Genomic DNA, 23,417 nt, shown 5'->3' on the forward strand with positions numbered 1-23,417 from the left:
GCACCACCTGAACCAAGCTCATCTGTCTGTTTTAAAGCAATTGCATTTGGCCTTGTACTCTGTGATTCTTGTTGGCATCACCCTAGGATGCAAGCGTGAGATTATTCGGCCATGGCACTTAGGCCCGTGGCCAGGATGGCCTATGAGCCCATCACGGCTTTAGCTGCTAGCCATGCAGCCACACCCACGGTAGCCTCCCTTCCAGCTGGCCCTCCTCGGCCACAGCAGAGGTTTCCAGAAAGGGGGAAGGCCAGGCACACAGATGGCAGCTTCTGCACACTGAGCATCCAGGAGGGAACCAGCAGCAAAGGAAGGACCACAGTAGGCCCTGAGCTCCCAGGTAACATCTGGACTTCATCTTCATCCACGCCCTACATTGCCGGGGCGAAGAGGAAGAGGAGGCGGAGCGGAGGAGGAGGCTTTAGCCTTCTCTCGAGGGCATCATCCCCTCACTGAGGGGGTGAGATTGTATCTGCAGCTGTTTACTGTATCAGCCAACCATGCCCAGAGTAGGAGGCTGTGGTCCAGCCACGCAGCTATGAGGAGAGTGGACGCAGAAGATTCTAAGAACTGGCCGGCAGCCTCCTCCACTTCCGCTATGAAGAGGGGACAGTGACAACAGTTCTGCCCACCCTGAGACGGAGAGCCCTTCCCATGACCCCTTCTCTTTCTCAGCACAAAGAGACCCCACTTGCCCCACCTGGCAACAAAATGTTAGTACTTATTTATTCTATCTTCTTATATAAATTAATCCAAAGCTCTAAGAAGTGAATGGGGAAAATTATCTTGGATCCATTTATCAGATGAGAAAGTAAAAGAAAGTTATTCAGTCGTGTCCGACTCTTTGTGACCCTGTCGACTGTAGCTTACCAGGCTCCTCCGTCCATGGGAGTCTCCAGGCAAGAATACTGAAATGGGTTGCCATTTCCTTCTCCAGGGGATCTTCCCTACCCAGGGATCGAACCCAGGTCTCCCACATTGCAGGCAGACACATTCCCCTCTGAGCCACCAGGGAAGCCCTATCAGATGAGGAAATATACCCAAACACAGGTATATTTGTTATATATACAAATATATATAACACATGAGCACAGGAACACAGATGCACACCAATTACAGGGCACTTCCTGCATGGCAGGGACAGCACGAAGCTCACATCACGTCTCAATTACATTCCTGCCGGTGGTACTGCTGTCCCCATTGTACAGATGAGGAAAGTAAGGCTCTTGAAGGCAGGAGGTCCACGTATGCAAGTGGAGCTGGGAGCCAGCACAGAGTTAGCCGAACCCGGAAACCGTGCTGTCCACTGCTCCTGGGACAGCAGAGGGACGATGGCTCTTCCAGGCTTGGGACTGAGGCTCACACAAGTCCGTCTCTGCCTCTCTGTCTCCCTGAGAAAACCTGCAGCATCAACAATGGGGGAGCTGATGAGCAGGGGAGCCGACCTGAGGGGTCCCCCACAAAGGAGACCTGGGGCAACGCAGCCTGCATTCTCGGCAGCGGAATGATCTCATGAACTTCTGTTACCTTCTGTTGCTTGAATCATTATAAAGTGTTTTTTAGGTTATACATGTTTATTCTAAAAAGTTAGGGGGAAATAGAATATTATGAAAAAGAAAATTACGTTATTGTCTCATTACCCATGTATAGCCACTGTCCATATTCCAGTGCATTGTCTTTCGTCTGTTTTTATGATACACACAGCACACATACATGTAAATATAGGCTGTATATAAATGTATGATTTTACCTCATTAGGCACACACTATACCTACAGTCATGCAACAGTTTAACTCTAACATTACAAGGTAAACATCTCCCTGTATCCTTAACTACACATCAGTGTGACTTGAATGGGCTTAAACTATTTTATTATATATGTGAAAACACCAGGATTGCTTTAATTCTTCCTCTGTTTTGGACATTAAGGTTGTTCATTTCCAATTTTACCCATAGTCTAGGGAGATACATTTTGAGACAAAATCCTGGAACACAGATCTCTATAAGCATATCGAAACAGTTCCTGAGCATAAATTCCTTGGAGTTAAAATGCTGAGCAAAAGGCTGTGAACATTTTTAAGACTCCTGATCAATATTGCCAAATCGCTCTCTAGGAAGGCATTACCAAGTCATGCTATCTTTGTCGGTGGCTTAATGAGTTGAGTTTGGATTTTACATATGAAAGAGGGAATTTTCAGTTGGCGGAGCTAAGGCCTGGCCTGCTTCACACTTCCCTGCAGGCATACATCCACACCCGTTTGCATCCACGGACTCGCAGAGGGTGGCACTTTGTAAGGAGGTGTTTAGGGGTGGGAGGGAGGGAGGGGTCAGGAGGAGGATCAAGGGGACCACGTAGTATCCTCCTCACTGTCCTGGGGTTTTGCCCCAAGAGGAGAGGAGCCTGCAGACAACTTACTGGACCCCAGGGAGGATGCAGAGCCAGGCGGTCTGCCTCAGACCTGGGGATCCCTGGGAAGAGACCATCCACTCATCTGTGTCTGCAGTAAACCCAGGACCTGCTGGCCCCCCTGCAGGCTGGAAGCTTGGGGCACCCCAGGAGGTAGCACCCTGCTCTGACAGTGGCCTTCTCCAGGCCAACAGTGACAGCAGTAAGACGCCAGCCCATTCATTCGTGGGCAGCAGCCCTGGGTGGAAGAGGCCAGTGATCTCATGTGACCTGGTCCTTGGGCAATTTCGGGGGAACGTCAGAAATAGCTGGGTACTCTCTGGGAGAAAGGGCTTCCTTGATGGCTCAGTGGTAAAGAATCTACTTGCAAGGCAGGAGACCTGGGTTCATTCGCTGGGCTGGGAAGATCCCTGGAGAAGGATATGGCAACCCACTCCAGTACTCTTGCCTGGAAAATCCCATGGACAGAGGAGCCTGGTGGGCTACAGTCCAGAGGTCACAAAGAGGCAGACACGACTGAGTGACTGACACTTTTTCTCTGGGAGAAGGCTTATCCTATCACTCAGGTCACAGCTCTCAGACCAACAGACAATGGAATTAGACATTCATAACTTTTCCCATTATTTTTAAGCATTGAATTGGTTTTTCACAGCAGGAATCCATTCGTTCATCCTCGTACTGGAAAGCTAAACTGCACGCATTTGAATGGTGGCCTCCCAGGCTCCATTAACCTTAGTGGGGAATGAAACCCAGGAGATGGAAAACTCTGACTCCTGTCTCACAGGCTCAATCCCAAACAAAATCTCTACCAGGGTCACCTATGTGTAACAGCTCAGTCTGGCTAAGACCCTCACAAGTTAGCAGCCAGAAGAAGAGTGTGGTCCTCAGAGTGGATTACAGTCAGAGGGAGGACAAGCTGAGCAAAAGTCAGAATTAGTGTTTCAGTTCCCACCTCTCTAAAAATGTAATTGTCTATTTAAGAAAGCTTTTTGGCTTCCCAGGTGGCCGAGTGGTAAAGAATCCACCTGCCAGTACAGAAGACACAAGAGATGTTGCGTCCCTGGGTGGGGAAGATCCCCTGGGGTAGAAAATGGCAACCCTCTCCAGTTTTCTTGCCTGGAAAATTCCATAGACAGAGGAGGGCTGCAGTCAATGGGGCAGCAAAGAGTTGCATACAACTGAACGACTGAACACACACACACACACACACACACACACACGAGAACTTTTTGCCTTGTTATCAGAAATTAGCAAATGAAAATGTGTTTCCACTCCGGAGATGTGTTGAGAGTTCACAAATAGAGCATTACATAATAGAATAAGTCTAATCAATATTTCCATCTCTGAAAGTCACATGACTTATCCTTAAAGTGATATGCTTTAGAAGAAAAGTCCAAATAACCACAATTCTTATTTGTCATCATCAAATTGTTTTTCTCCTATAAACCTCAGTCAGCACTTACCCTACAAGTAACATTAATAACTGCTCCTGCTGCTGCTAAGTCGCTTCAGTCGTGTCCAACTCTGTGCGACCCCATAGACAGCAGCCCACCAGGCTCCCCCATCCCTGGGATTCTCCAGGCAAGAACGCTGGAGTGAGTTGCCATGTCCTTCTCCAATGCATGAAAGTGAAAAGTGAAAGTGAAGATACTCAGTCGTGTCCGATTCTGTGCGACCCCATAGACAGCAGCCCACCAGGCTCCCCCGTCCCTGGGATTCTCCAGGCAAGATCACTGGAGTGGGTTGCCATTTCCTTACTCTCTACTGATTATCAAATTGTATAACTTGAATGGCTTAGCTCATTTAATCCTTACACATCTGTGATGTGGGGAATATTATGAAATCCCTTTCACAGATGAGACGGCTGAGGTCAAGTAGCCTGTCCAGTTTCCAATGTTTAGTAACTTACTCAGACCGGCCTTGCCTGACTCCAAATCTTACAGGCTTAAATCCTATGTGCACCAAGCATTTGCAACCACAGGATCAAGAGTTACTGAGTGCATATTCCCTCATAGGTACTTTATATGTCATATCTAGAATCCAGCCAATCTCATCCTTTTAAGTAAGGAAAACAAAGTCAGGAGGGAAGACCAGACTGAGACCCAAAGCCTGCTTCCTGCCCTTTGGGGCCATCCTACTCCTCCAGGCCTGCATGGAAAAACCACCCTGTGGGGCAGGGGGTGCTTTTTAAATGCTGATGCCCAGAGATTCTGATCCCATTGGTTCAGGGGGCCCAGGACTTCTGCATTATTTTAAAAAGTCTTCAAAAGATTCGAATAGTCCACTGGGTAGAGGGCTAATCACCACTGGTCCTTTCCTTCCTTCCAAGTCTGCTCTGCATGGTCATGGGCTCTGGGCCCTGTGTTTACCCCGAATCCTGCCCCCCAGGGGCTGCCAGGTGGTGAGGGGGCTGATGAGGAAGCAGAAAACCACAAGCAGCCTGAGAAGTTTCCCAATGAGGGCCTCCAGCATGCCAGGGAGGTTAGAGGAGAGAGACTGGAGGAAGGAGGCTTCAGGGAACAGTCAGGAGAAGGTTCATGGAGGAGGGACTTTAAGATGAGTGAGAGAGAGTGGAGGAGAAAAGGAATCTGCCCACTGTAGCATCTCCTCTTCTCTTTACTGCCAAGGGGGATGAGAAAGCACCACCCACCAGAGAGGCAGCGGTCTCTGCTGGCCTCCTCAGCCCTGCCGGGCACAAGGACGACCCACATCTACCCACCAACCCAGAGGAGCCGCGGCCCCAGCCCAACTGTCTGGGAGACGAACTCAATCAGGCAAGACACACGGAGTTCAATTTCCACTTCAGCTCTAAAGAGCAAAATGGGGATCTGGGTGGAAGTAGGATTGTCGGCGATTTTTCATTCTAATTGGGAAACTCACCCAGAGAGGCTGCAAGAGCCGAGATAATCAATCTCCCGTACCGTGTGTCAGGGCAGCCTTCCCATCTCATCCCACGGGGATGGAGCAGAACTCCCGAGAGGTCCCGATGGAGAGGGGGGTCACAGGAAGCCCCCTTCCCACAGAATAGTTCCCACTGCCAGGAAAAAAAAAAAAAAAACAGGGCAACATCCCCACAGCTTCTCAAGGTTCAAATCAATCACCTCCATCTCAATTCCCTTTTCTCATCAAACCCCAGCGGTGAACCGGCCCGGCCTCATCAGAATTCTGCAGCGAGGGCTCCGAGACTACAGGAATTGAGAACTAGGTCACCCCGCGGGGAGGGAAGGTCGCTGTGTGGTTTCATCTAACTAGGTGGCTGGAAAGCCCCCAGGCCCCAGTTCTCTCCTGAGTCACCAGATCTCTGTCAAGTGGCCGATTTGCAAAATCCGAAATTTGTTCTTATGGATAAAGAGCACGGGGTGAAGAAGGAGCACAGACTGTTGCTGAAATCAGATCTGATCATTCAGGGACGATTTCCTGGGTGCTTTGTCGACACCCCTCACCAAAGGGAACAAAGCCAAGGGACACTCGGCCCCAGCCAGTGGCTCTGGTTGAAAAGAGCTCAAGTCCCTGCTGGGCACAGAAGCAGGTTGGCTGTGAGCGGTGCAAGGCTGGGGTGCTGGGGGTGGGCAGGGCAGGCAGAGAGAGCCTCCAGCCATGATGCTTAGGCCCAGATGAGGGTGAAGAATGAGGAGGGATTTCTCCAGATTAATAAACTCACTGGTATCCCACCCACCCCACCCCCTATTTGGTAAGAAAAGTAAGACTCTGGGAGAGCAAGCATCAGCTCTGAGGCCACAGGAGTACCGGCCTCTCCCTAGAGCCTGTGCACTCGGTGTCTCACCCCAGACCCCCAGAGCACAAGGAGGAGAACACAGGTTTGTGCTGTGGAGACCAAAGGTTAGAGATGAAGTCATGAGTGGGCATGAGGTCGCCCAGAATTGCAGAATGAATGGAAAAGGTGATCAGGCTGGAGTCCTAGGTTCCCACCACCACCTGGGGATATGGAGAAGAGAAAAAGTTCTCTAAGGGTGAGTGTGCTCAGTCGTTCAGTCATATCTGACTCTTTTGGACCCCCTGGACTGCAACCACCAGGCTCCTCTGTCCATGAGATTCTCCAGGCAGGGATATTGGAGTGGGTTGCCATTTCCTCCTCCAGGGGATCTTCCTGACCCGGGGATTGAACTCATGTCTCCTGTGGCTCCTGAATTGGGAAGCCCTCTCCCTAACGGAACTCAGAAGAAATAAATAGGAGGAAAGCCATCCCTTATTCATTTCTACTGAGAAACAGCCTGGTTTCCTATGAATTTCTATTCCCAAAGAGTTTCTTCACACTTCAGAAGTGAAAATCAATACCCAGGCTAGAACCCGAAACAGGACTAGAGCAGGGGCAGAAAGTGAGAGATGGTCTCTACCTGATCTGATCAAGGAAGGCTTCCTGGAGGAGGAGAACAGTGTTTCTTCTGAGCTAACACCCGTAAGGGCTTCCCAGGTGGCTCAGCAGTGAAGAATCCGACTGCCAATGCAGGAGATGCGTGTTCGATCCGTGGGTCAGGAAGATCCCCTGGAGAAGGAAATGGCAACCCACTCCAGTATTCTTGCCTGGAGAATCCCATGGAGGGAGGAGCCTGTCGGGCTATAATCCACGGGGTCACAAAAAGTCAGATACAACTTGGTGACTGAATGACAACAATGACAAGGCCTGTATGTAGGAGAACTCATGGAGCGGAGCGGGACAGTTGCTTTGAAATAAGACATAAGTGGATTTAGAATGTGGCAAAAATCAATGTTGTATATGTGAGATTTTGGAGGTAGCCTCACATGGGTAAATACCCTAAAGAAAAATGATGTGGAACACTGCTTATAAGTGGTTTTCATGAGGTCATGACTTTTATTGAATCATGAAATATTGAGCCGTTCTCTTTAATTTGCAAAAGAAAATTCAGGAGATGACACAGAAACACATCAAGGGAAGTTTGTCTGTTTGTTCCATGAAAATATTACCTGCCAGAGGAAAGCATGTACTATAATTATTACCCTTGCTCAATGCATGCTAAATATCTCCACGTGGCCAGTGGTTTATTTTCCCTTCAACTTCTCTGCTGTTATTTCAGCTATTTCAGAGAAATCAGCTCAAGCAAGTCAGTTTGAAGTTTAAAGAAATAAGACTTGGCCTCAGAGATAAATAGTATCATTGCCGCCGATTTCATTGTTTCAAATACAAGATTTTATTTTGAGAAGAAAGTTTAATTAACCAGAGGTGGATCACTAAATTCTTTGACTTTAAAATCGTACTTTCTGCAAGATTTCACCTGTGAAATTTGCAGCCTTTAATTACTGCCTCACATCTTAAAAGGGAGAACCTTTCTTCTGAGTAGCTAATAACATTATTATCAGAGGTAATTACAGACCCGGGGTCTGTGGTCCATCGCATCATAATGCATGGGCCACATCACTCTGGTTTTTGAACTCTGAAAGTAATTTGTTAGGGAAACACTTTCTCCCCCACCCTGAAACAGTGTTGATGTTCTGGATCTGCTGTTAATTTCTGTTCTTTTATCTTTCTAAAAAAGGGGTGAGGTGGGGGAGAAACATTTAGAAATCAGTCCTTTACTGGATGAATTTCTTCACTTCCCAGAAAGCAAGAAAACAATTGTTTCCTGTAATTGGACAGTTTGATTGGAGGCAGGTGGTGCTGAGCTGAGGAAACTGGAGCCACAAAGCCAATTTTGGCTTCAAGCACATTTCCTTGCGTTTTCAACTCCGGCAGCACAACATGGAAATTGGCTCCACAGAAGCCGACTATAAATTTAGTTCCCATCTCTGTGACTAGCACCTTATCAGCCATGAAGCGCTTTAGCAACTGGGGCCAGTGTGCACATCTGACAGGATCGCAGCACTGCCCTGAGATACCCCGGCCTTCATTTCTCCGGCCGGTTCTTGCTGCCACAAAGCAGGAATTCATGAACGCTTCTGGAAGCATCGTGTGCCATCGTGTTTAACACACGGGGATATTTTCTGCTTCTGGGTTCACTGACCTTCGTGTTGCTCACGTTGCATTATCTTGAGTTACTATTTGCTTTCAATATTTTGGAGTAACAGGGCGTGTTATCCACAGGTTTGTAATGGGACCACAGATTACAAACATCAGTCCAGAGAAAGGGCCAAAATCAGAGGCATGGAGGATTCGCGGGAGCCGTCTATGACTCCTCTGCTGCTTCCCAGCCAAATGTCCCCCAGCCTTTCCCTTGTTTTTCTTCCCCCACCCCGCCTACAGCAGCTGACAAGCAATAGTCCTTCGCAGACAGAAGCTGCGGCTCAGAGAGGTGAATTGCTTTGACCCGGGTCACACAGGAAGTTAGGAACAGAGAAGTAATGAGCTGAGAATCTAACTTCCCAGCCCACTGCTTCAAGTACATATTTCTCTATTAATTTCCTCCCTGCTGAAAATCCATAATTCAAAACAGTCATGTTTAAGCAACTGGACACAGTAACAGGATGGGGTTGGCGGTGAAGAAAGGCAAGAGGAAATTTATCGGATGAGTCCATCCAACCATTGTCCTTTGTATATTCTACATATTAAATCAGTTACTTCAAAGCTCCACTCATTTTGTCACTAATTTCTGGCTGTGCTTAAGTTTTCTTAAAAAAAAATGTCAATCTGATGGTTACATAAATTTTAATCTCCTTATTTATTTTTAGTAGTCGCAAATAATCTCTTCTAATCCTAAGTAAATTAATGGCTTAAATAACCTCACTCCCAAATAAATTTCACCTGTCAATCTACATATCTGTATAGAATTATTTTACCAAAAAAAAAAACAGATTGCAAAGTTTGCTTAGCACCTTGGAATTATAACACTATTTTCCATGGTGATTACATCAAAGGAAATACCATTAAATTTTCCTTTCCAAGCTAATGGATACCCATGGTTTAAAGTCTTGACTTCATTAATGAGAGTCTCTGAATCTAAACAACAAAGGTTTAAATGTAAACAATGAGTCTCCTCCTCCACTCTAACACTTTCCTTTTTAATACTTGGCTTAACAATATTCTCTAAATGATGGTCTCTAAAGACACTCCAGGAAGAATTAGAGTTGTCCTCTCTCCAGACTGTTGGAGAAAGAATTCCTCAGCCCTTTGCATGTGTGCGTGTCGATTCAGTCATGTCCAACTCTTTGCGACCCTGTGGACAGACATATAGCCCACCAGGCTCCTCTGTCCATGGGATTTCACAGGCAAGACTACTGGAGTGGGTTGCCATTTCCTTCTCCAAGGGATCTTCCCAACCCAGGTATCGAACCTGTGTCTCCTGCATTGTAGGCGGATTCTTTACCGACTAAGCTACCAGGGAAGCCCTCCCCAGCCCTTGGCTATGTCATAATGCCCAAGCCCCAAGCTTCATGGCTCCTACCCTAGTGGCTGCTGGTGGCCAGCAGGGAACAGAGGAGATGGGCACACAAGCACTGTGACCATTTTCTAAGAAAGATCTCATGCTGATTAAACCTTTCCGAAAGCAGATTGAGTTTGCACAAGGAGACCTGGTTGATAGCTAACTCAGAAATCTTGGCATCACGACAGAACCAATATTTTCACAGAGGTGGCACAGTCTTAAACAACGTCGTCAGCATGCAGGACACAGGCAGCCCTTCGATGGGCATCCAGCAAGGGTAATTTTTCCTCCGCCTTTTCTGGAGAAAGGGGCTGATGAAGGGTTTGGGATGGGGGATGCGAATGAGAAGGGTGGGTAGGGCGGTGGGGAGTGTGAGTGCCCCTTCAGCACTGTTTCAATAGACGCAGCCACGGCCACAACTCACACGAAGCTGGCCCAGCCAGGTTCAAACAGGTTCAGGGATCTTGCTGACACCAGCCCTGCAGCTGTTTGGTTTTCCTAATATGTGTAGAAACAGCTACACAGAACTTGGCTTAACCTCAATTTAACCACATAAAGTCAAAAGCATGTTGCATTTCCCCTCAGTGGGAGGCAGGCTAGCAGCAGCATCTTTAGAGCCCCTGGGCCTTAATGGACAAGGGCCACCAGCAGAATGGCCCCTGCCTCCTTCCTTTCCGCCGCCCTCTGAGTCTCCCAACAGAGGGAGGGGTTCAGATGCTGACCCACAGAGGGAACAGCGCTTACACAACCTAGAGACTGCTCCTGGGACCTGCCAAGCATGAGGAGGGCTCCGTCACACACCATCTGGGCATAGGCTTGGGGATCAGGAGGGTTCAGGATCCACCCCAGAGCTCCTTGTTGGCACCTAGAGATTCACACGGTCCTCTTGGCAGTTTCCTCCTCGGGCTGGCAGGTCCTGGCCTGCCTCCCTGGGGGGTGGTTTTAGAACAGATCATGTTTTTGAAGCCGACACACCGCTTGCTGAATGGCTGGTACTCAGCAAACAGCTGAGGGTTGACTCATCACTTCCCGTGGTCTCCATCCATCCAAAAGTGTCTGCATCCCCAGCCAGGCCAACAAGCCATCGGGGGCTCCTGACATGTCAACAGAAGCAGAGAACACGCAGTAGACGTCGGCCGCCCCTTTCTGGTAACTCTTGCCCACTCTCCCGGAACCCACCCATCCCCAGCTGGAAAGGAGCGAGCATTTCATTTCTGACTCCCTCTCTCTCATACGCATGGCCAAGCGGCCTTCCTTTGCAGCAGCCTTCCATCCTTCCATCCCTCTCTTTCCCCTTCTTCCAACTTCTCAGGTCCTTCCTCAGCCTGAAGCTCAGCACACTGGAAAATTCACATCCTGAAATGCGGGAGACCCAGGTTCCATCCCTGGGTTGGGAAGATCCTATGGAGAAAAAAATGGCAGCCCCCTCCAGTATTCTTCCCTGGAGAATCTCATGGACAGAAGAGCCTGCTATAGTCCATGAGGTCTCAAAATGTCGGACACAACTGAGCAACTAACACTTTTTCCTGCCCTTGTACCGAGCCCCTCTCCTGCTAGACACTATCAGAATTAGGCAAGGATGAGAGAGCAGCCAGCTGCCCCAGAAGCACTGTCCAGGGGAGGCGGGCTGGGCAGGAAGGACCTCACAGGGTGGATCTGACATTGCTCTCCTGCCTCTTCGCAAGCCGCCTTCCTCCCTGCAGCTGAGAGTCACTCAGGGCCCTTTTCACCCATCAGACGCCCTGCCTTGATGTCTGGCCCACATCTCTAAATGTCCAGGTCCTACCCAGCAACCCTAATGCAGGGTCACCCAGCCCATTTCAGACTTCTTACTGTGGCTCAACCACAAATCGGTCCCTATTGTTACTGACTTTCTATGTAAATAGAGCTTCCCTTCCAGCTGGGAGTCAGGGTTACTGGCATCACACAAAACCTGATTCTCAGGCTTTGGTCTCAGCTGTGATGGAAAGACAACGCTCTGCAGGAAATAGCCCTGCTCCAACCACTGTGCCCACAAACCCTCAGTTTAGTTTGGATGGATTTCTAGCCGAGTCCTCGACACAGCGAACACCCTTATCGGGCAGGAGGCAGACTGACGAGAGAGCTGCTTCTGCTCCATTTGGAAAGCTTCCCGCTCCCTGTGAAAGGCCTGGCCGGTCCACCAGACCCAGGTTCCATCAGATTTGGAAATCCCCCTGTCACAGTATCCTCTTTCCACACTCCCATCAGGAGGTCATCTAGCTTTTCCTTGAATTTCCTCAGGGATGGAGTATTCCCGCCCATGGGGGCAGGTCCTTCCATTCTTAGACGTTTCCCATTGCTGGGAGGAATTCCCATGTATTGAGCTCCCAGTGGACAGCAGCAAGTCTCAGTGCCTCCCAGCAGATTTTCGACTCACTATTGAAGATCCTGGTGTCACCATGGGCTGCCACCCAGCTTGACATTACCAGTATCGGTATCGTAAGAACAAGCTGTATGCAAAGTCTCGCTTCTCCTGAGGTGTCCCTGATGCTACAATCCACATATTTGACCTGGGGCGGAAGGAGATGAAAGTGAGAAAGTTCCCACTGAAGCCCTGGAGGCTGCTCATATTTGTGCTGACACGTACCTGGTGAAAAGCTGTGGCAAAGATGGCTCTCGTATCTGCGTGCAGCTCCACCCCATCCACATCACCTGAATCCACGTCACCTGAATCCACAAGACATTGTCCACGCTGGAGCTGATCGGATCTGACAGGCTCCAGGCAGGTGTGCACAGTGCCTCTGGAAAGAGCCAGGGCGCAGTGGCCAGGGTCCACATGGGCCAAGTCATAATGTCCACTTGCACCAAGCTGCAGAACAAGGGGGAGGTGACTGAGACCCTCCCCGCGGCCATGTTCAAGTTCCCTGGCTGCCAGAAGATTCTCGTCTCCCAGAAATGGGGATTTATGGAGTTTAATGTAGATGAATTTTAAAACATGGTGGCAGAAAAGGTGGCTTCTTTCAGATGGTTGTGGGGTTAAATGCATCCCTAATCGTGGCCCCCTGGACAAATGGCTGCCGTCCCTTCCTTACACCTGCCTGCATGCTAAGCTGCTTCAGTCGTGTCTGACTCTGTGTGACCCCCATGGACTGTAGCCCGCCAGGCTCTTCTGTCCATAGGATTCTCCAGGCAAGAATACTGGAGTGGGTTGCCACGCCTTTCTCCAAGGGATCTTCCCACCCCAGGGCTCAGACCCGAAGCTCCTGCATTGGCAGGGAGTTTCTTTACCACTACTGTCATCTGAGGAGCCCCTCTTTACTCATGTCCACCAACAAATCCTACTTTCCTGTCCAAAAAAAAAAAAAAAATTATTGAGCACCAATTGCATGACTATGAAGGGATAAAACGGAAAATGAGAAAAACTTAGATTCTGTCTACCTAAGCCTACCATCAAGGGATCATTACAACAAGGTAAGAAAATTATTGTGTAAAGAAAACAAGTAGAGCAAAACAAAATACACCAAAGAGAAATGGCGGTGAGCTTCCGGTTGTGAAAACACAAGGAGTGCGTTTTCTTCTCTGCTTTTTACTTTATGTTTTTAAATGGGGAGCAATGATTATTTCTTTTTTCAGAGGTGAACTTCCGATTTAAAAGGCATGTGCCCCCCACGTCATTGCCTACCCCCACCCAGGGTTTCCGGGAGAGCCTCCTGGTGCCAGGCTGTGGGCCCAGTTCGGGGATCAGCTCTGGTTCCTCTCCACGCCCTAGCAGGTCACAGGCTTTCAGGAAATACCCCCATGGGGGCAATGCAGTCACATGAAGAGGGCACACAGCCTGGCAACAGGGCAGGTCTGAGTGTGAGTCCCAGCTCAGCCCATCCCCTAGTGGGGTGACCCTGGCTGTGAGGGTCCCCCAGCTCCTCTGTCCCTCCACTTCCTCTCCCACAAGTTGAGCAGACCCACAGACGTGCCACACGCCGTGGGCTCCCCATTAGCAGATGTGATGGTTTGCGGGACTTAGTTGAACCCCAGCAAAGGCCGTCATCCCGTCTCTCTGTTTTTGCTTCCATCTGACAAAGGTCACTAAGCCCATTCATCAGACTACCTCTTAAGGGTAATGCCAGGGCGTTTAAGGGGTGTTTAACGTTTAACGTTGGCCCGTTAGGTAGTGTAGATGTGGCCTGTGAGTGGCTGTGTTCCTCTCCAGAGCAGGACCGAGGACAGGGCTGCAGGAGCAAGACCCAGGTTGAGGCGCCCTGATCTAGGAGGGACTCAACAAAAGCAGGCATTCCAGCATTTTCCACGGTAGGCAACAGTGCTTATACTACCCTGCCCACCTCCTATAACCCTCACTCCGCTTCATCAGGAGAAAGTACTGGTATGATTGGAGCCGCAGGTCCCAAAGAACATAAACAATGCCGGCGATGAGGGTCATTCTCAGATGAGCCGAGATAAGCTCGTTGCCTGTTTTCCTGACCTTCACAGTCATTCACACACAATGGATGGATGATAACATTTAACTGTTTCTAATCACTGAAGACAGTGACGGCAGCCACAAAATTAAAAGATGCTTGCTTCTTGGAAGAAAAGCTCTGACAAATGGACAGCATATTAAAAAGCAGAGACATCACTTTCCTGACATAAGTCTGTATAGTTAAAAGCTGTGGCTTTTCCAGTAATCATGTGTGGATCTGAGAGTTGGACCATAAAGAAGGTTGAGCACCGAAGAATTGATGCTTTCAAACTGTGGTCCTGGAGATGACTCTTGAGACCCTTGGACATTGAGGAGATCAAACCAGTCAAGCCTAAAAGGAAATCAACCCTGAATATTCTTTGGAAGCACTGATGTTGAAGCACCAATACTTTGGCCATCTGATGTGAAGAACCAATTCACTGGAAAAGACCCTTATGCTGGGAAAGACCAAGGGCAGGAGGAAAAGAGGGTGACAGAGGATGAGATGGTTGGATGACACCACTGAATCAATGGACTTGAGTTTGAGCAGACTCCAGAAGATAATGAAAGCCAGGGAAGCCTGGCATGCTGCAGTCCAAGGGGTCGCAAACAGTTGGACATGACTGAGCAACTGAATGGCTGAAGAACAACAGCAATGACTCCTCCACACAGCAAAGAGCGAACTTAAGCATCCCACTGGGAGACTTTTAGGGTTTAAATGTGTTGTGTTCTCTGCATTAGGCATTTGTGAATACGAAATGAACCTCTTCTTTTCCTTTCCTATTCTCCAAATGAGGACAATCCCAGGAAAGCATCGCCAGTGATGTTCAGGAGATGGGTGGCCTAGAGTTAGCCCTGTCTTGGATAAGTCTCCTTTCCTCTGGGGCCCCAGTTCCCCGCTGTGAGATGCATGGTCTGGACCAGCTCACGGCTCAGCGCCCTTCTAACCCCACAGCAGTAACCGCATTCCCCTCCTGTCACCGCGGTGAGTCTGTCTCCGGTTTTTCTCTTCGCTCTTTCAACGCCACTTAATAAGTCACCAGGCTCTCCTTCCCGTCACATTTACCTGCTCAATGGACAAACTCTGCCAAGAACATACAGTGCCTGGGGCAGAGGAAGCTAGCAGCACACACTCCTCCCCAAAGGCAGACCAGAGAACATCGAGGTTGTGAAGACAGCCAGCCAGACAAGTGCTGGTTCCCAGACCACAGGCTCCAGACCCCTCTCGAGATCCAACTTCATTTGCCTAACTCCCAGCTGCCCCAACCCTGGGTAACCAGCAGCGAGAAGTGACATTTCTCTACCTGGAGATTTACATCTATATTGATGTGCTGGGGCTGCCGTGACAAAGCACCACAGACCAGGTGGTTTAAGCAACAAGAATTTATTCTGAGACTGGAAGTCTGAGATCAAAGCGTCGGCAGGGTTTGTTTCCCTTGAGGCCTCTCACCTTGGCTTAGAGACGCTCTGCCTTCTCCCCGTGTCCTCATGTGATCACCCTTCTGTGTGTTTCTATGCCCTAATCTCCCCCCACTTATGGTGGGTTAAGCCCACCATGTGACCTCACGTTACCTCAGTCATTTCTTTAAAAATTCTGTCTCCAAATACAGTCAGGTCTGAGGTCCTGGGAATTAGGATTTCAGTCTGTGAATCTGGGGAAGACAACTCTATCCATAATACCATCCATATTATTACCTATATATTTGCCCATGAGGAAGCTGAGGCTTTTCCCAGATCTCAGAGCAAACAGGGAAGGAAAGGACACATGAAGAAAGGAGGGAGAAAGCAAGAGACAGGTATTAGTATATTTTTTAAATCCTCCATTTGCCCCTCGATGTTCTGTTTTCCAGGGCTTCCCAGGTGGCTCGACAGTAATGAAATCCCTCTCCAATGCAATAGCTGCAGGAGACCCAGGTTTGAGTGCTAGGTCAGGAAAATCCCCTGGAGGAGGAAATGTCAACCCATTCCAGGAGTCTTGCCTGGAGAATCCCATGGACACAGCAGCCTAGCGGGCTATAGTCCATGGAATCGCCAAGAGCTGGACACGACTGAGCACACACACATGCACGCACCCGTGTTGCTTTCCTATTTCTTTAAGGCAACGTGAGTCTGCGTGAACTCCGGGAGATGGTGATGGACAGGGAGGCCTGGCGTGCTGCGATTCATGGGGTCGCAAAGAGTCGGACACGACTGAGCGACTGAACTGAACTGAATGTGAAGATAAACTGAGTCGCCCCTTAAGACAGTCAGAGAAAGGCACCTGCAAGCAAAGTTCCCGGGAGGCAGTGCAGATGGCATCTGCCGGGCAGAGAGGACCCGCGGAGCTGGCTGAAGTCCTTCCCGGCCCGCATTCCACTTCGTGAATCAGCCTTCCTGTGGCTGGAATGTGTGGGCATGCAGTGCTTATTCCTTCTCCACTTGGTGATGAGGCTTCTGATAAGAGTGACCCTCCCTCCGACAGGTACGATCCTACACCCTGGCTCACCCTCTCCTGTGGGTGTCAGACCCAGGACCTCGCACATGCCAGCCGCCCCTCACCCCTTTCCAGCCTACCAGAACAGCCACGTCCATCTCCTCCTGGCTGGGAACTCAGCAACTGGGCACTGCTGGTGTTTGTTCGAAGGTTCAGTATCTGAGACTCATGACTAAATTCAGTAATAACACCACAATTTCACCAAAAAGCATTATAGTGATTACTGAGTTATATTAGGAGCTTATTTAAGATAACATCTTATTTGCACAATGTAGTTCAAATAGATGGTTAGAGAAGAGAGCACAGTTGTTAAACTCCTGTGTACATTAGCATAATCACACTGGAAGTGTGTGCCACTTTTAAACATATGAACAGCTAAAACCGAAAGCATAAATATATGTCTTTTAAGGTGGTGGCACAGTTAGAATAAGAGGGTTTAGGTTTATATGTAAACAGAAATTTAGTTGTCTCTTTAGCACAGTACAGTAGGATGTAAAAATCTCTCCAAGACAGGTTTGTTAAAGAAGCCAAATCTCTCATCCCAAACTGCTGCATTTCATTAATAGTAGTTTCTGTTTATCAGATACTTTCTCTGTGCCAGGCACAGTGCTGGGCACCTTACATAACTCTCTCAGGTCACTTATTCCTCCTTGCACGATAGCAATAAATATTATTATCCCCATTGGAAAGATGATAAAATCGAGGCTCCAAGAGGTGAATGACTTGTCTGAGGCCACACAGCTAGAACGAGAATTCAGGTCTCACTTCCTACACCTCTGTTGTTGCAGTTGTTCGTCACTAAGTTGTATCCAACTCTTCGAGACCCCCATGGATGGCAGCACCCCAGGCTTCCCTGTCCTTCACCATCTCCCAGGGCTTGCTCAAACTCAGGCCCATTAGGTCGATGATGCCATCCAACCATCTCATCCTCTGTCACCCACTTCTCCTCCTGCCCTCAATCTTTCCCAGCATCACGGTCTTTTCCACTGAGTCTACTCTTTGCATCAGGTAGCCCAAATATTGGTGCTTTAGCTTCCGCATCAGTCCTTCCAATGAATATTCAGGGTTGATGTCCTCCTGGGTTACCTGCCAAAAAGTGGGGCGTGTCCAGCCGGGTTCCAGACAAGGCTCAGGGGTCTCCAGCAGCCCCCAGGGCTCTCTAAATGACCCTGGTTGCAGAACCCTCACTCAGCTCCAGAGCATGGAGGGATAGCAAGCCCAAAGCCTAAGCAGTGAGGGCAGCCTTCTACACAGATGCTCTGCCCTGCCCTGAGACCCAGGCAGCGCTGGTGGTGCTCCATGATGGAAACCAACGGCCCTCAGAGCACGTGGGAACTTCCAGGGAAAGATTGAGGGCAGGAGGAGAAGGGGGTGACAGAGCCCCTGACCCCTCACCTTGCTGTCCCCCACAACCATCCCACTCAGAAGCCTGCATGGTGCTCTCACCTGGTGGAGACTCATCCCTGCTCCATGTCGCTCATCACAGCCTAGCAGATGGCTTTCTGTGCTGGACTTTGTGTTTCTGAAAAGAGAAGCGTGACCTGTGACCCCTGAGCAGCTCAGGTCAGCTCCAGGCCACGCACACCAGCCCACCAGCCTCCCAGCTCCAATGCTGTGCTTGAGCTTCCTTCAGACCACCACACCTAGGACTCCTTCCCCAGTCATTCAAAAACAGTTATCCTCTCGGTATCTCCAGGGGATTGGTCCACAATTCTCGGGTGCTCAAGTCCCTATACAAGAGAGTGTAATACTCACATATAACCTATGACATCCTCTCTTAGACGTGAGGTCACCTCTAGATGACCTGTTGTCCAGATACAGGGCAAATACTGTGCCAACAGTTGCATCATGGCAAATTCAAGTTATGCTTGTTTGAAACTTTCTAGAATTTATTTTTTTCAAATATTTTTGATCCAAGATTGGTTGAAAACACAGATACAAAATGAAGAAAATGGAGGCTGACTATAGTCCAAACTAGTGTCGTCTAAACACTAGGCTCACCTAGGATTCCTTCCAACAACAGCTTCCACGTGGCTCCTGCCTGAACTTATGAGGAATGGTAATTAGTCAGCTCCATTGACTAATCTGAGTTCAGCTCTGACCCTCTGGTTAAGAAAGTATGACTGGAAATTTACCGATACACCAATTATACAGTAAATATACTTCAGCATGTATTATATAACATGTATAGGGCTTCTCTAGTGGCTCGGATGGTAAAGAATTTGCCTGCAATGCAGGAGTCCCAGCTTCAGTCCCTTAGTCGGGAAGATCCCCTATAGAACGGATTGACTACCCACTCCAGAATCAATATGCATGCGTGAGAGCCAAGTTGTTTCAGCAGTGTCCAACTCTGTGCAACATCAAGAACTGTAGCCCGCCAGGCTCCTCTGTCATGGGATTCTCCAGGCAAGAATACTGGAGTGGGTTGCTGTACGCTCCTCCAGGGGAATCTTCCTGATCCAGGGATCGAACCCCCATCTCTTAAATCTACCTTCATTGGCAGGTGGGTTCTTTACCGCTAGAGCAACCTGGGAAGCCCCAGTATTTATATATATACACATATGTGTGTGTGTGTGTGTGTATACTTACTTTACTTGTGTTCTGTGCTTAGTCATTCAGTCATGTCTGACTCTTTGCAACTCTGTGGACTATAGCCCGCCAGGCTCCTCTGTCCATGGGATTTCCCAGGCAAGAACACTGGAGAGGGTTACCATTTCCTACTCCAAGGGGTCTTTTCAACCCAGGGATCAAAGCTGCATTGAAGGCGGATTCTTCACCCGTGGAGCCATGCGGAAGCCCGATACTTACTTAATCATGTGTTGCATGTCACATGTAGCATAAATTCACATCACGTCACACAGTGACCCATACTGCAGAGAAGGAGTAAATCTGCTAAAGCTTCTTACAAGTGTTTCCTCTGAGCTTCAGAACATGCCGCAGTAATGTTGATCCTGCTCTGTCTCTGCACACACTGCCCTGGTGGATCTTGGAAGCCTGAAGGAATGCCAAGATCTCTCTTCAGATCCTAGCTCCCTCCTCTCTCAGCTGTAGGACCTGGGCTGAGGGTCTGGCCCCAGGTGTAAACTGAGACAGTCAGAGCGGGGACCCCACAGAGTGGGTGTGAGGATGAAAGCCCCGAGCAACGTGCCCAGCACGCACGGGACACCAAGCTGAGAGGAGCTGGAGTTCATATTAGACACACTGGAGTGTTTCTCTTGGAATGTAACCTACTGTGCGCAGCTTACTCTAAGGGGCCGTGTCCACACAGAGCGTACCTATAAAAACTCCCTCATCAGCTGTCCCAGGCTTCCTAATATCACTGCATCCCAGATGTCCTGGGACAGTGATGGACAGAAGCCATCCTCATAGTCCCCGAGCTGAACGAGATGACCCCTTGCAATCATTTGTGTCTGTCTGCAATCATTTGTGTCGGCCCTGGACAGAGTCCCCTACCACGGCAGTGTCACATTCCTTCCTTTGTCTCTGGATGCTCTCACGGGGTAGCGCAGAGGACCCTGGCAAACGCTTATTACTAGAAAGACGTTGCCAAGTTTGCTGATGGTTGATGACTTTTATTTTCCTTATTTATTGTTGTTTGTTTGTTTGTTTATTGGCTGTGCTGGGTCCTCTTGCCTTGCAGACTTGTCTCTCTCTTTGCAGCGAGCCGCTTTCCCATGGCCCTGGCTTCTTTTGTGGAATGTAGGCTCCAGGACACGTGGGCTCAGCAGTTGCAGGACACAGGCTTTAGCTCCGAGGCCTGTGGGATCCTCCCAGACCAGGGATCGAACCCGTGTCTCCTGCATTGGCAGGTGATTCTTCACCACTGAGCCACCAGGGAAATCCAGCTTATTTAAGAAGACAGACAGATTTAAATACTGGTTTCGCTTTGTTTCACCCAGTAGCCAACCAAAGGCAGATTCTAACCTGGTAGACACACCTGTGTGTAGCAAATGGGTGAGTTCACCCAGTCCCCATGCTGGCCTTGGACCTGTCACTCTTATAAAAATAATAAGAGGAACTATGAGCATGTTGAATGCCCACAGGCACTGCACACTGCAGTGGGGAGGAGGGGAGAAAGTTCACATGGTCTGTGGGCCCATCCTTCCCCCTTGAGATAGGTAGTGTTAGCCCCATTTCACAGATGAGCAAACTGACACCCGGCAAGTCTCATTTGCCAAAGGTCACACAGCTGCTCAGTGTTTATCTACACTTGAAAAGAGAAAGGCACTGATGTCTGTTCTAGGAATTAGGAACATCGATGCTGAGAACACTTAAAAATAGCCCTGTGCATTTTCCCATTTTTGAAACAGGTTTACTAATCAGGGACATGGCTCAAAAAATCCAGCAAAATGACTCAGTTCCTAGCAAAATGTCACGGCTCCCCATCGCTTTGGGACAACCCCAGCAAAGCCTGTGAGGAGAGACAGAGAGAGAAGAAAAGAACGCATCGGCACGATGAAGCCATTTCCTCCGTGTCACCCTGCAGCAGCCTGTCCATCAGCTGAAGGCGAGGGGCTCTCAAGGAGAGAACGCCTGCTGTAAAGGCAAGGGCAGGCTGGAGGGCTCACTTCCTGTCTTCTAAATATATTCTCGTTCTGATGGTATCTCGCCCCCTGCGTCATGGAGCATGATCGCCCTTTACTGTGCAGATAGCTCAGGGACTCCTCAGCCAGGAGGAAGCCAGACTTTCTAAAGGCCTTCAGGAGCAGTATGCTCAGGCCCTGCTCGAGCACTGGGCAGTCTCTTCCCCTGCTCCTCTCTAACTCCTTTTCTCCCTCCTGCTCCTCCCCATTCACCTCCTCCTCCCTCCTCCTACTCCACCCTCCTCCTCCTCTCCATCCTTCTCTCTGTCCTCCCCTCTCCCCTCCCCTCTCCTCCCCAGCCAGGCGCTTCCAGCCTCAGGGTGGGCAGCCACATCCAGTAGCGGTGCTCTCCGTGAATGTTATCAGAGGAAACACTTGAGACCCAAGAGGCAAACAGAAACCATCCACACCTGGGGCTCTCCGCCTCCGGACGCCCCAGCCTCCATCCAGGTGTCCTCAGGGGAGAAAGGGCCCATTCAGGTCTGCAACCAGCCGTTCGTGCACCACGTTCCTCAAACGCGGCAGAAAGAAAGGTGGCAGAGCTTCTCAGCAGCCTCAGAGCGAAGACCGGCCAAGCCGCTCAGCTGAAGCCCGGCCCTCGGCCTTGGATCAGCGGTCCTCTGAGACCTGCGGCTCCTCCTCGGGTGACCTGAGGATGAAGTGACATGATGCCCTGAACCACGTAACACGTGCTTGGCACTGGGCTGGGAGAGGCCGGGTCCCCACTCTGAACCTGGTACATTTCCACGATCTCCTTCAACACTGACAACTGGGCTCCTTCTCACGATCACTATCAGTAACTACATCCATTTCGTTGCTCCAGATGGGAAATCAAGGCTCAGGCAGGTGAAGGAACCTGGCCAGTGTCACAGCTTGGAAGCGGTGGGTCTGGAATTCTAATCCCGTGGAACAGAGGCCCTCCTGCATCCTTCTGCTTCTCAGCATCTGCCCCCAGGCAGTCCATGCCCCTGGCTGGTCACAGAGGCAATATTCTCAAGGGTGCGATGGGGAAAGAGGCTTAGAAATGGAGATCAGGTGCCTGCGTGTAGAAGGACACACGTGACTGCCTCGAAGCCTGCACAGCGCCAGGAGCAGGGTGACCAGCATGGATGTTCCCTTCCCGACAAGCCAAACTCCCAAAATACTTAAAGAGAACTCAATATTCAGAGACCACCAACTTTAATATAAACACTAGGTAGCTTATATTTACTGATTTCCTGCTACGTGCCAGGGGCTGTACACATGTCAATAATATATTCAAGTATCCACAATCACTTAATCCTCACCACAGCCTTCCAAGGTAGGTTCTAGTGACCATCATCATTTGTATTTTGTAGGTGCTGGAGAAGACTCTTGAGAGTCCCTTGGACTACAAGATCAAGCCAGTCAATCCTAAAGGAAATCAACCCTGAATACTCACTGATGCTAAAGCTCTAATACTTCGGCCACCAGATGCAAAGAGCTGACTCATTGGAAAAGACCCTGATGTTGGGAAAGACTGAAGGCAGGAGGAGAAGGGGGCAACAGAGGGTGAGATGGTTGGATGGCATCATCTATTCAATAGGCATGAATTTGAGCACATTCCAGGAAATCGCGCGGGACAGGGTAGCGTAGCATGCTTCAGCCCATGGGGTCACAAAGGGTTGGACATGACTTAGGGACTGAACAAACAGCAAGTGAAGAGACCAAGCTGGAGAGCAGAGAAGAGGCGTGGTTAATATCACCCAGCTGGGAGCGGGTGCGGCCTGGGGTCAAGTCCAGCCAGCTGGGCTCTGGCATCTGCACTTTCATTGATGTGCTATTTTTCTTTGTAGGATTGTGTTTTAATTTTTCAAAGGGTGACGTGGGGATGACTCCCAAGGGCATCCAGGGGCTCCCACTGTGGTGGAGAGTCACTTCCTGTCAGAGTCCTTCATGATAGATCACCGAGGCCAGAGGCCAGGGGTCACCCTGCTTCCTCCTCAGGCTCACCCCACTCCCCAGGGCCAGTGTGGCTCAGCCACACTGGTAAGAGGGGTTTCTGTGGTACTTCTCCAGTACTCCAGACACCACCCTTGCATGCCTCCTGCACGCCCTGAACAGCAGCTCCTTCCTGGGTCAGGGAGAAGGGAAGGGGTCAGGCCGCCCCAAGGGAGAGTGGGGGGCAGAGGGATGTCTCCATGCAGGCTGGGGGTTTGGAGTCCTCTCCAGGCCTCAGGCCAGCACC

The 23,417-nt window shown here is 49.6% G+C and overlaps 1 pseudogene; it reads left to right on the forward strand.

Annotated features, from left to right (window-relative positions):
• Positions 1–111: 111 nt before the first annotated feature.
• LOC138074361 (large ribosomal subunit protein uL16-like) lies at positions 112–21,799 on the forward strand (annotated as a pseudogene).
• The last annotated feature ends 1,618 nt before the right edge of the window (positions 21,800–23,417 follow it).

The sequence above is a fragment of the Capricornis sumatraensis genome, chromosome 1, assembly GCF_032405125.1.
Source record: "Capricornis sumatraensis isolate serow.1 chromosome 1, serow.2, whole genome shotgun sequence".
NCBI classification, from domain to species: domain Eukaryota; kingdom Metazoa; phylum Chordata; class Mammalia; order Artiodactyla; family Bovidae; genus Capricornis; species Capricornis sumatraensis.